Here is a 15922-nt window from a genome sequence, read left to right on the forward strand (position 1 = left end):
ACGACACGAGGCATGCCGTACCGTGGGAAGAATTCACGAACCAGCTGCTTGGCAGTGGTCGGAGCAGTATAATCTGGGACTGGGTAGGCTTCGGTCCAACGGGACAGTGCACAAACAACTACGAGGACATATTTAAATCCTCGACATCGGTCCATCTGGATATAATCCATCTGGAGGACTTCAAAAGGATGATCGGGAGGATGAAATCCACCTTGCTCTACAGGGACGCTTTTACCTGGATTGAACTGACAACAGATCATGCAAGTACGCACTTTCTGTTTTGCTGCTGCTCGTAAGTGTTTATTACTCCAGAGATTCTGTAAACTGTCTAACATTGCTTTTTCCCCTAGATGTGCTGGACTATGTGCTGTATTGATTATGACTTGAACCATAGAGTCAGGGAGAAACCATGTAGATTTTCCCTTCGTCATCCAACCTTGATCTGTCTGGATCCCTCCTAGTTCAATCCATTTCTTTATTTCATCTGGGGTAGCATGTGTCTGAATATCGATAACATCTAGTGCGGGATCCCTAACTGTCATACAATTTGTCGGTCCTATTGTCTTTGTCATGTCAGTTGTCTGAGTGTGAGTCAATGCTGTATGTTTCGCTGTCTGATCTGCCAGGTCATTACCCTGGGAAACAGAATCTGTAACCTTAGTATGTGCTTTACACTTCATGACGGATATGCCTGAGGGCAGATGTATTGCTTCTAACAGCGCTTGAATGAGGGGACCGTGTTGTATCTTGGCACCATGAGAGGTCAGGAAACCTCGTTCTTGCCATAACATTCCGAAGTCGTGTACGACTCCGAACGCATAACGGGAATCAGTGTATATGTTAACATTTCTGTTCTTGGCTAGTATACAAGCTCGGGTCAGAGCGATGAGCTCTGCTGCTTGAGCAGACAGTGTGTCAATACGATGTGTTTCTTTAACTTCAGTTTCAGTGGTCACTGCATACGCGGCCACTAATTCTCCTGTACTTGTTCTCATGCATGAACCGTCCACATAAAGTGTCAGGTCTGGATTTGTCAGTGGGACATCTGTTAAGTCTCGCCGTGGCTTTGTTACTGCATTAATGATTTCTATACAATCATGCGGGGCAGGATCTGTCATAATTGTAGGTAACAGTGTTGCGGGGTTCAGAATGCTGCAGCGTCTGATCTCTATGTGTGGTTGGAATAACGTTAACTCGTAACCTGTCAGTCGTGCTATAGTCAAGTGCTGAGTCTGGGTTCTGTTTAAAAGAACCTCAACAGAATGTGGAACTTGTACGGTTAACTGATGTCCTAAAACAATTGAATTGCTCTGTCTGATTGCTAGTGCTGTTGCTGCTACTGACTTTAAGCACGCAGGGAGTGCCTGGGCTACTGAATCCAATGTACTTGAAAAATAAGCGCAAGGCTTATGTGAACCTGCTTGATCTTGGGTGAGGACAGACAACGCTGTACCATCACGTTCTGTAACAAAAAGTGTAAACGGTTTGCTGTAACATGGTGTCGCTAAAACTGGTGCTTGGCATAATGCTTTCTTTAATTCCTCAAAGGCTTGTGTATGTTCCTGAGTCCAAGGAAGGACAGTCGAGGTTGCTGCCTCCTGCGTTGTTAACTGAATGAGTGGTTTAGCTAGAAATGCATACTGAGGAATCCATTGTCTGCAGTACGAGGTGAGGCCTATGAAGGCCCGCACTTCTTTTTGTGTCTGGGGTTGTGGCATATTTGCAATTAACTGAATGCGATCGGGAGTGAGCTGTCTCCCCACTTTGGACAGCAAGTGACCCAAGTACACAACTTGCTGAACACAGAATTGTAGCTTCGAAGGAGACACCTTATGTCCCTTGTCTGCCAGAAAATGTAGAACTGTCAGTGATGCTTGTTCACATTCGGGCTCACTTCGTGCGGTGATCAGCAGATCATCGACGTATTGCAGTAAAGCGGTGTTAACTGGCATTGTGATACAATCAAGTTGTCTTTTCAGTGCTTGGCTATAGATGCTGGGGCTTTCTGTGAATCCTTGAGGTGCGCGTGAAAATTTGAAACTGCGTCCATTTAAACTGAATCCGAAGAGATATTGGCTCTCTGGATCAATAGGCACGCTGAAGAAGGCGTTCTTGAGGTCAATTACAGTAAAGAACGTTGCTTCTGAATCAATAGCAGTCAATAAGGATGAGATATCGGGAACCACAGGGTACTGTGGCACAATACATTTATTCAGTTCTCGAAGATCAATCACCAGCCGATATACTGGCGGTGCATTGGGATCAGTACGTTTAAGAATCGGAATAATGGGTGAATTACAGATATTGGAGTCGGTCTCTACGACCACTCCTTGTGCTATGAGCTCTTCAATGATTTCCAGTAAAGCCACTACAGCATCGGGTGGTAACTTGTATTGTCTGATTCGTGGTAGTACAACTCCTGTCTTGAGTGTAACACGGTATGGTGTGATATGCATACAACCTACATCAGTTGGGCCTTTTGCCCACAGGTGATCTGGTACATTTTTCAATCTGACATCGAATTCTCGCAAAACATAATGACCCTTAAAATCCCGTAGAAAGAGTCTAACTCCCTCCGGGGAACAGCAGATTATAGCGCCTAGAGCCTTCAATGTTTTAATTCCTAACAGATTTTCTGGACATGATTTCGTAAGTAACAAGTCTGTAACACGTGATAATGGACCCACAGCCAGGGGGACTGGTTCTGATACTTCATTTACAATGGGCTGTCCTGAAAAACCAAGGGAAACATTCTGTGAGCCTGAGAGGGGTGCCCCTGGGACTTCATTATGACTTATTGTGGTGCGGCTTGCCCCTGTGTCAATTAAAAACTTTCTGTCTTTTCCCAATACTTGACTGTGTACATACGGACCTTCTTGATCTACAGGAATTTCAATAAGAGGCAAGCCAAATTCCCTCTCTAGGCTGTTTCATGTATATCGTTGATAATCAGGGTAAGCAGACTGGGCATACTGGTACATCTGTTGTGAAACTTGCTGGGTCGCGGCAATGGGCTGTGGCTGTGATACCGCTACTGTCTGTGCTGGAGGTGAGGAAGCATGTATAGGCTGTGTATTCTGTGAAGACTGATGCTGGTTATGGTCTTGTCTAGGCGGATGTGGTCTTTCTTTAGTTTTACCTGTCGCTATGTTATGTTTCAGAACGGGGCATTCATGTACGTAGTGACCTGGCTGCTTGCAGTAGTTGCATGTCCCTTTAACGGGAGCTGCGGCGTGACCTGTCTGGGTCGTACCTTTTCTATTCCCGTCGGTATGGACCGACTGGGCTACTAACATTTTCATTTTTGTGTCTTTCATACGTTTCTGTTCTTGATCCTGTTCTTCTCTAATTCTATTCTGATGGTATTGTAACATTTGTAACATCTGAGATGGCGTATTTGCTTGCCATGTACTCTCCACCTTGTATACACGATTCTTGACTGCTAACAGGGAATTCTCAACTAACTTTGATACAAAAAGATGCGGGTACGATTCGCTACTTGGTTTAAGACCACTATTAATAATAAAACATTTCTCGAATCTTGAATAAAAGTCACTAGTATCTTCGTCGGGCTTCTGTTTACATGCTGAGATTGCATCCCAGTCTTCTTTTCTAGTTGCCAATAATCTTGGCAGAACCTGTACTATTAAACCTGGTAATGCTTTAGTTTTGTCCCCAAGGCCTACCCCTGGGACCCGTTTGTTCTCTTCATCTTCTATTTCTGCCCATGCAATCTTTGTGTCTCCCACCTCCCATTCCTTTTCCTTTAGTTTCTCGTAGATGCCCGTGGGCAGCAGTACTTTTAACATTTTCATGATATCATCATATGTGTAATCCCCCATCAGTAACATGTCTTTAAGCTCTCTGTGGAAACCTGCAGGGTCTTTATCATGGCTCGGGACTAGTTTCTTCATTTCTAACAGTTCTAACTTGGTCAATGGCGTGTGTACATATACACGTTTCAAGAGATTGTCCGTACCCATAACTGGGTGTACTTCTCGTAAGGGGTTCTGACTTTCAATGCCACCTAGGCATTGCATGTGATACGTTTTCCTTTCTGGGGGCGGAGCAGGAACATATTCAGAGCTTATGAAAGTGTCATATCTACGGCGTTGTTCTAGAATTATTTGAATTAATTTGGTACTTAGACCTCTCCATCTATCCATGAGTAGCGCTTCTAGTAATTCGGGTAAGGGACCTGGATCCGAATGCTGATGTCTGTACTTTATGAGAAGGTGCTGAATCATGTATACACCTGCTAATTTCTGCTCGTCTGGGGAGAGGTTCAGAAATGTGTGCGCTACTGTGTCATCATTATATATGTCTGGATTTTCGGCCCATGATATGGCTGACCGGGCTAGTTCTTGTTCATCCATAGAATTGAGTACATGGTACCCTACTCGATCTCGAAGCCTTTTATCAGTCTCCTGGAACTGATGTTCAGCAGAATTCGGGTTTGTTAAGGCACAGAAAAGAACTCTCTTGCTTTCTGGACGGATGCCTTTCCTAAGGTAATTTCCCTTACCTACATATGCTATAGTGTCTAGAGTTTCTTCTGGTTCTTCACATTCTTCTTCCCCCTCGGAGGAAGCCTTCTCTTTCTCTTTTTGGTGTATTTCTATCACTGCTTTTCTAATTTTCTTGTACATACTAGCTATGCAAGTCCCCTTATCGTGTTTTCCTTCAGATATATTTTGACCCCACTTGGTTAATGCATCTAATTCACTCTGGTCGGTCCCAGGCCTATCTCGTTCTCTTATTAGGCAATTTATGAAAAAACGTAGTATCTGTGCTTGAATGTCAACTTTCTGACGCTCCATGGCATCTTTAATACTGTCGGGGTGTTTCCCAGTCTGAATAAACTCATATATTCTATCTAGGCGCTCCTTCATTCCTGCATAACACAGCAGGGAATCAGTAGCAGATCTTAACCGCAATGATGCCATCACCATTATATCGTCTTTGCCGGGTACTGGATCATATCTGCAAACTGAAATGGTTTCTTTAAATACGTCAAGACGGGGTGATTTAAACGAAAAAGGATTCCGCAAGTCCCCAAGCGGTAACCTGCGTGTCCGTGGCGGGGTGTGAAGACCCCCGGTAGCACCCCCTGAGGCGGAAGCTTGAGCATTATTTCTTTGTGGAGTCTGTACCTGAACTTGAATGTGTCTTTTAGTAGGATCAGGTAGAAGTGGTTTTGGTGGATCAGTTTTAGGTACGGGAAGCGGTGGAGCTGGTGGAACAGGGGAAACCTGTCGTGATACTGGTAGAATATGGTTTTGGGGCGGGTTACCACCCCCGTCCCCGTCGTTAGGCAGGGCGCGGACAGGCAGATTGGTGTAAGCGGGTGCTACATCCTCTAGATAGGAATTCAGGAATATGTCTTTAGTGGTCCTATGAGTTACTTTGGTTGGAACCAATGGGGGCGGTAGGTCTTTCGGTATTTCTGAAATGGCCTCAGGTGAACCCTCGGCCGCGAGATACATACCGTTTACGAGATTATTTCGTGCGCGGTCTATCTGTTCAGTTTTTACTCGGATCCCCTCGGTAACTAGTTCGTTTTCTTGGGCTTTCTCTGATTCTTTAAGTCTATCTTCTCTACGTAATGTTCTTTCAGCACGTTTATGTGATTCCTTACGCCAGAATTCTATGGCGTCTTTCTGAGATTGTCTGGCTTTCTTTTTCCATAGTGCTTCCTCTACCTTCATGATGCACTCGGCATCCCATGTTCCGGTAACGGGCCATCTGTGTCTTTCGTCTAGATGTTTGGTATAGTCAGCCCATAAATCGAGGTATAATATGGCATCTATGCCATGCTTGTGGTACATAAAGTTACCTGGGGTGTCCCTAGGGGGGATAGGAATTTCTTCCTCTAGTATCCCTTTCCTAGTTCCTATCTGCTTTAACTTGTTAAAAAACGGCATCTTGTTTACTTGGTACTGAATGCTCGATCCTTGCTACTTGATACTGAATACAGCTAGTTATACAAGAAAACATAAATGCACATTAGGAAACAGTCACACTCATACCACGACATTAATCACATGAAAAGACATTTTGAAAACATATATGACTACCCCCTATATCAGATGTACTGCTAAACAGCACAGATACACTGCTAAAGCGGTGCAGAACGGATGTACTGCTAAACAGTACAGATACACTGTCTAAAACAGTGCAGACCGGACTTGTGTACCCAAACCCGTCTAGATACGTCCCAGCAATGGTACTCACCGGGAAGCACGGAAACAGAAGGCCTCGGAAAACTCGACTGGACTCAACACTTCGGAAAACTTCGGAAAAACTTCGGAAAACCTCGGAAAACTTCGGAAAACTGGTGGGCCTCTTGACACCTCGGACCTTGCTTCTTTCGGCTGGGCTCTGGTCGGGATCCTCCGCACTCCTCACCGCCTCGTCTGGGTACTGATCGTAATCTTCGTCACCTCCGTGGGCCAGAGGGAGATACAGGAAATCCTGCCGGTACGCGTAGTTTCCTTCTAACTGATGGCAGGGGACAGAGTTTACAACGCACCAACCGGCGCGTGAGGTGGGGGAGGGGTCCCTGTTCGGGCGCCAAAATAATGTAAATATATAATTTACCGTCGTAATTTCTATGCAGGTAAGTACTTAATCAATAATAACTCAATCAGAAAGAAAGAAAACAGAGTCCGTGGTGTTAGAGTTCTTAGGGGTTTTATTCCTTAAAAAGGAATGGTCTAGTCCAGAATATCATATTCTTCCCACCACAGGGGTGGAAGAAGAGATAGAGAGAGCGCGCTACATTTTATTGACAGTACATAGCTTATATACTTAATTCATGTCATGGAAAACAGTACAGTAGGCGTAACAGCTGAGAGAAGACAAGATAACAGTAGCCACGTGTTACTAGTACGTAATCAGAAGGCGTGGACTAGGCGTGAGCTGGAGACGTCACAGATAGGTGTCACAAAAGGGGTGGCACTAAGCAGAAATGTTGCAATGTCAGCAGAAATCGGAAGCTTGGATGCGCGCGCAGCTGCATGACGTGTGATGGACGTGAAACTGGAGGGTGCAGGGGGCTTGACATTTGCACTGACGGAAAGAGACAGAAGTCTGGCATGTCAGATCAACTTGTGCTTCTATCATATCTGATATCTGGTGTTTAGGAACTGAGCTATCTGGGCAGAAAGGTCTCTGGGGCAGAAGTTATTCTATACTGACTGAGTGCGTGTATAAGCGCCTGAGTGTCTGCATGAGAAGCGTGGGCATGGGCCTTCCATGGGAGCATGGCAACAGAAGCTATGAATTACTTGCACGGAGACAGGTCGGCCCTTTGGCCCTGTAGCTGAGGGGGGTGTTTACTGAAGCTAGCAGGCAGGAATGTATTTTCGAGGAGCAGAACAGATAACTCGAAGGTTATAGTCAATCTTGGCAGGCAGCAGGCTGAGCTGAACGCGCTGGGCCGCGCTAGAAGTAAGGCAGAGTTCACGTGTACGGGGGCAGCCTGGGCAGCCTGGTCTGAGGCTCCCGGAGTCAGGAGGGAGAAAAAGGCTCGATGGCAGATATTCTGGGCCTACTTTGCCAGAGCTGAAAAACATGTAGAGTACACTACAAAAAGACGTTGGCATAGTATACTTAGGAACGGGCTATCCAACCCATTCAGGGTGGGTCTGAAAGAGGACATGTTAACGTTGGACGCAAATGTATTTGCGTCTTCATAGCTGGTACAGGAGGGAAGTTACATGCACTTTAACTCGTACATGGAGACGGTGGGGTACACGCTAGGGAACACAACTTGACCAATATTTATATTTCCTCAACACGGTGACATTTCAAACGTATCGCATAATGACAAACCCACTTTCGGTTGTCCAGCCCACCAGAAATGACAAGGCAAAATCCAACATTCTTGCTCGGACAGTCCGGACAAACCCATAATAAAAGGACCTCAACCCAAACCATAATTAAGCCATAAAAAGGAAGGAACAGAAACAGATGAGAAGCAAGATAGAAGGGTGTGTGCATGTACCATAAACTCAGCAATGTCCTGCTCTTTGATCTCTATCTGACCTGCTGCCTAACAAGGAACTGGCTCAACAAGGTCAGCTTCGGGCAAGGGAGTCAGTTCGTTCAGGTCACACAGAAGTCAGCTAAAGGTGTACGTGTCCCAAAGACTCGTTCGGCCGCAGTCATCGGCCTATGTGAGGGCAACCACAAAATGGCTGTCGTATACAAAATGGAACCCGTAGGTTCGAACGAAATCCCTGAATACGTAGTGTTTCGATAGATCGATTATGACAAAAACACTCGTACATACCGCACTCGTCATTTGCGGTCCGCTGATACCAAAATCGTCTCGATACGACGACCTTTATTGAACAGGTTCAGAATCACGGAACCTCAGACCCTCCTTTTTGCCCTTACATAGGCAACAAACCCAAGCTCACGTCAGTCTGAATCCAGGTCAATATTCATCAGATCATCAAGATGTTGCTGTAGCATCATCCTAGTACTTAGCAACTCTCTTTGGACAGGTTTCCTTGCACACGAAGTAGCACAACGGCCACAAATAGCAGGAGCACACTGTACACAGAGACAGAACAGGAAAAGGATAGCTAAGATCATCCCAAAGACCATCAGAATCTTCCATCCCCAAGTGGATAACAATCCCCAAAACCATCCCATTAACGACCAATCTCCTTCGTCCACATGTACAGACTCGGAGATCTTATGTAGCTTGGAAATGGCTTGGAAAACTGTTGGAGCGTTGTCTGGAATGAAAACGCAGCAGCTCGATTGAATCAATTTACATACCCCTCCTCTATCTGCAAGTATGACATCTAACGCAACTCTGTTCTGAAGAGTCATAAGGCGATCCGACTGGAGCTCAGCAGGCAAGTTACTAAGGGCACCAGCAGTTTCAACTATGGTGGACTCAACCACTCTTAAGAAACAGAACAGAGGCAGCACCAAAGATGAAGTAGCCAGGACCATGTAGTATCAAAAATAAATTCTTTTATTTTCTCATTTATAGGACAGCCAACGCGTTTCGCTCCCCAACCATGGGAGCTTCGTCAGGGCAAGGGTGTTGGTCAGAACTTGAAGCGACGAAAATGACGTCAATGGAATCGTTTGATCCAAACAGTACAGATGCCTATGTCAAACTTTCGATATCCGGATAATATTTTAGCCACGTCAAGGGTTTATACTTAAAAGACACAATTCGTCCAAGAAGTTCCAAAGATTAGTGTAAAATTTCTGGTATCCAAAGAACAGTAAATGCGCAGACCATAATAAGCTGCCACCAAAATTGCTCGTATATTCACCAAAGAGGGCTTCTCCTCTCCCCCTCGCCGCACCCCTCTTCTCTCTATACTGCTCTTTCCCTCCAGAAACTCGTCATCTCTTCTTCTCGCCCAGCAGGGTCTCCTTCCTCGCTGGGGGTCGCGTAACTAGTTAGCATGGAGGAGTCTCGTTCGTTATCGGAACTCAACCACTCTTGTCGACTGTCGAATGTTCCTGCTGTTAGCCATAGGTCCCCAAAACAGCAGAAAACCCTTCAAGAAATCTCCCAATTCTTGTCCTGCGGTATCTTCCTTTCTGAAGACACCTCTAACAACTCTTGTCTTGTGGTAATCTGCCGCAGCTGTATACGTGGGAGGCAACAGGAACAAGACAAAACATGTGCCCGAGAGTTCAGGGGGCAACCATGTGTACGCTCTATCGTAACAGACAAAATAGGTACCCTTAGCTGCTAGAAACGCTGGGAAGACTGGGACGCAAACACATATGTCTCAGTGCAGACGCTCTTCCCTAACTGAGCTCTCGGATTCTTGCCATTACCTTGCAGACAATAATGACCCTGATGGGGCACAATCCAAATCGGATAAGATCTTTTCGCTCGCTGGTTAACACTCAGACTAACTCCATATCCAGTCACGTTCCATCCAATGTATGCTTGTGTCTCATCTCTCGGGATTGTCTCATAGGAATTAATTCCTCTAATCATGTCGACTATACTCTTGACTAGAGCACTAGTCTTTGGACTATCTTTCACAGAACGTAGGGGATAGACTTCACGAGCATAGATAAACATTGTTCTGTATGCCCATATGGAACCATTGTACCTAAAAGGCAAAACCAGGTAAGGAATACCTTTATCGGTAGTATGGGGCATAAGGCCACACACCCAACAATTAGTCGTGATCACTACTAGCTGGTGTTGGTGCAGAAGCTGAACAAAGGAATCATTAGCGAATTCCATTCTCCTGACAAATTCATGTTCGGGCAGAGGAAAAAAGAATGTGAAGAAACAGTAGGAGGAGGCATAGGTTGTGTAGTGGGCATGAACGTCACTTGAAAAGAGAATGTCACATATCCAATAAAAAACAACATTAAACTAAACAGCATAAACAAACACAAGATTAAAAAACCGTTTTCTGCTCATTACAGTACAGATTTTGCTCTTGAAGCTCATTCTTTCAACAGGTCTCTCCATCTCGAAAAACTCCATCCTCTAATTGTGCTGTTCGCGGCGATAGGGTGTTCCCCGCTAGGGAATGCGTCTGTCAGTCCAGGGAACACCCTTAGACCAACCAGAACCGTCAACCTAACGTCTTCGGCTTGCAATCCAAAGACTTGACACCGCGACCCTACAGCTGAACCCGGATGGTGGTTCGAAAAACAAAAATCAAAACATTTCCTCGGAGGAGAGTTTAACCGTAAAAAAAATCAGCAAAGAAAGAATTTATTTGTTTATTTGTCCAGCGACTCTCGGTCGTAAATTATAACGCTCTTTGCCAGGCAATGTCTGTTCTCGAAACAAAAGCTCAGGTTCAGAAGTGTTCAAACGATTCGACGGAGGCACAGCTTCTTGAAGAAGATCGTCGCTTTCTCGTTCAGTGTTCATTCCAATCAAATGGGCATCGCTAAAAGGCTGAAAACGAGGCACGGTTTCAGTCTCAGAGTCAGGAAGTCCTTTCTGGACCCACCGGTCGTAAGGCAGAGGCAAAGGGGCCCTCTTACAATGTACGCCGTGGATCCAGTTCTTTTTACAGTGCACTCGTACTGCTGACCGTGTGGATAAAAGCACCAAGTAAGGACCAGTCCAGTGGAGCTGCTCGTTCTTAGTCCGCTGGAAATTCTTTCTCAGGACCCAGGATCCAGGTTCGATAGCATGTCCTGGATCTTCAGATGCTTGTGGCAAGGTATCATGAACCAATTGTTGCAAAACACGTAATTTAGCCGTCAATTCATAAAGGTAATCAACGAACACAGGATCCTCTATCTCACTAAATTTTGTCGGCCGCGGCACTCCCCATATATTTGCCGGGCGACCAAACACGACCTCATATGGACTAAGTCCCATTCGTGAATGCACAGTCATTCTTGTAGACAGGAGTGCTAACGGCAAGGCATCAGGCCATTGAAGACCAGAGCTCGCCTGAATTTTGGCTAATTTTAGCTTAAGGGTGCTGTTAGAGCATTCGACTAAACCAGCTGATTGGGGGTGATTTGCAGCGTGGAATTTCTGCCTTATTCCTAACCCATCACACACTCTCTTCATCACTTGACCCACAAATTCACTCCCATTATCACTCCACACCATTCTCTGCAATCCATACCTAGGGAAAAATTCCATAATAAGGGCTTTCGCTGTGGACAAGGCAGTATTATCTTTCAAAGGGTATGCTTCCACCCATCTCGAAAATGAGCAAACAACCACTAACACATACTTCAGGTTGTTGCACCTCTCCGTGTGCATGAAATCTAGCTGCAAAGCCTCGAACGGATACGTTGGAGGAGCAAAATGTCTAACTAGAGTTGGAGTTCGCTTATCAGGATTGTACATCAAACAAACTATATAATTCTTAACCAGATTCTCTGCACACTTAGGAATTCCTACATTGTGCCACACTGGAGCTAGCGACTTACAAATCCCTTTCACACTAATATGAGCCATTCCATGAGCCATTGTAACCACTGGAAGTACATACGCATTGGGTAACAACCATCGCTGATGCTCTGACAACTCAACCCAACAACCATTCGAATCCAATTTTCCCCTACTTACTCTCAATTCATTCAACTCTTTCTCTGTACCTTCAGCTTGGATGGATTTCACGCTCTCAATCGTATCTCCACACATACTTCTATACGGAACCCATCTCACCGGACCCGCAACATACATTCGACTCATCACATCTCTTGCAGTTTCTTTCGCAACTTCATCTGCAAACGCATTACCACGACCAACATCATCAGTAAGTTTCTTATGCACACTGCAATTCACATTCGCAACTTGCAACGGCAAAGTAAGTGAATCAAGGAGTTCATTCACCAACTGACCATGCTGAATCTTAGTTCCATGCAAAGTCAGATACCCACGCTCTTTCCACAAACGTCCAAAACTATGAGCCACACCAAACGCATACTGGCTATCAGTGTACACAGTCACTCGTTTTCCTTTCGACAAACACACACGTTCTTGTCAATGCAATCAACTCTGCTGCTTGTGCTGAATTATGTGGGATAAGTGCAGCTTCAACAATCATATGCAAAGTCGTAACAGCATATGCTGCAGTCGTACCACCATTCGGAAGCTTAAAGCACGAACCATCAACCCATAAGGTACCATCACACTCTGGAAGAGGAGTGTCCCTAAGAACTATTCTCCCTTTCGTTTCTTCCTATGTCCTAAGGAAGCAATCATGCTGTTCAGTAGCATCTGTCTCAAATGAAATTGGCAACAACGTAGCTGGATTCAACGTGTTGCATCTCTTTATATGCACATGACTTGCTAAGAGTGTCAATTCGTAACATGACAACCGAGCACTAGTTAAGTGCTATGTCTTGGTGCGATTCAACAAGGTATCCACTGCATGTGGAACCATCCCAATCAATGTATTATCCATCACCAAGCCAGCAGACTGTCGAATCGAGACAGCCGCTGCTGCTGTAGCTCTCAAACAACTCAGCAACGCTCTAGCTACCGGATCCAAAGTCGACGAAAAATACGCACATGGACCTTGCTTATCGCCAAACTGTTGAGTCAAAACTGACAATGCACATCCCTCTCTCTTGTGGACATAAAGTGTAAAGGCTTACTGTAGTCGGGAGTACCCAACACAGGAGCCGAACACAACGCATCGCGCAATTCTGAAAAACCTTTCTGACATTCGTCAGTCCAAGGAATAGGATTCGGAGTATCCTTAACAGTAAGAGCTATCAAAGGCTTCACAAGCAAAGAAAAATTTGGGATCCACTGTCTACAATAAGATGTAATACCCAGAAAAGCACGCACTTATCTCTGTGTCGTAGGCACACTCATTTTCGCATTCGCTTGAATTCTTTCTGGGGTCAATCTTCTTCCCTCCTTCGATAAGAGGTGACCTAAGTAGGTAACTTCTTGTCGACAATATTGCAACTTTGAAAGGGAAACCTTTTGATGGAAATCAGACAAATGACGCAACAACAACAAAGTTGGCTCTTTGCAAATCTCTTCATTATCAGCCGCACCTAACAAGTCGTCAACATACTGAATAAGGGCAGCACCATCAGGTAAAACGATCAAATCAAGTTGTGTTTTCAAAGCCTGACTATAGATCGATGGACTCTCACAATAGCCTTGAGGAGCGCGCCTAAACCGTAAACTTCGGCCTCCTAAGAAGAGAAGCCAAAAATATCTCTACTTTCCACAGCAATCGGGATGCTGAAGAAAGCATTCTTCAAGTCAATCACCGAAAACCACGTGGCTGAAGCCGGAATCAAGGTCAATAAAGCGGTGATATCAGGTACAACTGGAAATTGAGGAACAACAATCTTATTCACCTCTCGAAGATCGATCACACACCTATATACGGGAGGCTGTGAAGAATCAGTTCTCTTCAGAACAGGCAAAACTGGACTATTGCACACATTACCTCTTGTTTCTTCAATCACACCCTTCTCAATCAGATCATAGATGATCACCAAAAGGGCTCTTTCACCATCACTAGAAATTCAATATTGGGGAATACGTGGCAATCTCGCATTCGCTTTCAGCGTCACAACATATGGCGGAATCTCCAAAAGACCCAAATCGTTCAGACCAGTAGCCCAAAGAGTATCAGGGAGAGAAGACAATTCAGCTGGAAGTTTATCTTTAGATAAATACATCGGAGAGATCACTCTCTTTCCCAATGTAAGCTGTACTCCTGAAGGGGAACAATGTAACGTCGCATACAATCTTTTCAACAAGTCTAATCCCAACAAGTTCTCACCACAACCTTTCGTCAGAATAAGGGGTGCTTCAAATTCACAAGGTCCAACAGAAATAGACAATGCACTAGAAATCGGATTCATAACCGGGGCGTCAGAAAAACCTACTGAAACATTCGTTAAGCCAGACAAAGGTGCGCCAGGGAGTTTAGAGTGCATAATAAAACTCTTCGCAGCACCAGTATCCAACAGAAAAGGTTTTGACACACCTGATGCAATCACTTTAACATAAGGTCCATTCTGATCTACTGGAACTGAAACAACTCCCTCTCTTTGCCTATGGCTGTCCTAGCAATCATTACTGTCCATATTCTCACCTTCGATGTAGTAATCGTCCGCATAGTACTGAGCCGTCCTACCAGACGCACCATTCTGTTGATCAAAGCTATTCATAGAATTCTGTGGAGGCAAGGAACGTGCATTCTGAGGAAACACACCATGTCCTCTACCTCTAGGAGCTTGCTGAACACCTCAACTTCTCACACCAGAAGCGCCATTCGTGCGCTGTAACAGAACCGGACAACTATTCTTGAAATGACCCTCTTCTTTACAATGCGCACACTGTTTAGTGTCTACAGGAAAATGCTATTGAGAAGACTCGAACCTTTACGAGTTTATCTGATATTGCTGAGGTTGCTGATAATCGCGCTGAATATTACGTGGTGGATACGCTTGCTGTAAAAGAACCTTTGTCTTAAATTCTTTAGTCTTCTTGTCAGCTCTATCTTTCTCGTCCTTATCTCTATTCTCATAGTACTGTGCAGTAGCCAAAATCTGTGCTGACGACGAAATAGCCCAAGCACTCTCAGAATCCTTCAATTTATTGCACAACTCGGGAAGCAAATTATGCACGAACTTGTCAATGAACAACCGTTGACCACCTTCCGTACTCATGTCCTGACCACTATGGTCGACAAACGTCTCTTCGAACCTGGTGAAAAAGTCAGACACACTTTCGTCTTTCTTCTGCTTACATGCAGACAACTTGTCCCAATTAACACTCACATCAGGCATTAAAGTCTTCATGTAATTAACAATCCTACCAGGGAGTTCTGCAACTAAAGACTCAGGTTTAGCACCACCAACTTGTCTAGCATCTTCTGCACCAATATTAGCCCATGTATCACCTAACTCTTGCGCATGATCCGAATGACGAATCATTCCCCATATAGGCTGTGGAACAACATTCCCAAACAACATGTCTATGTCGGCTAAATTCATAATACATGAATCCACAGCCTGTGATAATTCCTTATAGTACCCTGCAGGATTCTTACGTGGATCAGGCAAAGACTGCTTATGAGCCAAAACTTCAACTCGCTTCCATGGAACATATACCCAAACAAGCTGAAAATGAGGCCGAATAGCTGGATTAGCAGCTGCATCACCCGGTCTCCAAACTGGGGGAACCTCTCTCATCGGATATTGTCGCGCCTTTCTCCTAACTGAAGAATCAGGCTCAAACAACGGCCTAGAAGGAGACTCACTCCTAAACGACAACAACGTCGCAACTGCTTTCTCAACATCAATACCCACTATAGTTCCCTTCGCAAACTCAGACTGTAGACGGAACAACTCAGGCGGAGCTCGTCCTAATTCACCATCTTCCCATTCTTCACGAAGGAAAGTAAACATTGTCCCAAAAACATATCTCTGCGTCGGTGCTTCCCATTGACGTAAAACA

Source organism: Lissotriton vulgaris, chromosome 6, assembly GCF_964263255.1.
Source record: "Lissotriton vulgaris chromosome 6, aLisVul1.2, whole genome shotgun sequence".
Classification (NCBI taxonomy): Eukaryota; Metazoa; Chordata; class Amphibia; order Caudata; family Salamandridae; genus Lissotriton; species Lissotriton vulgaris.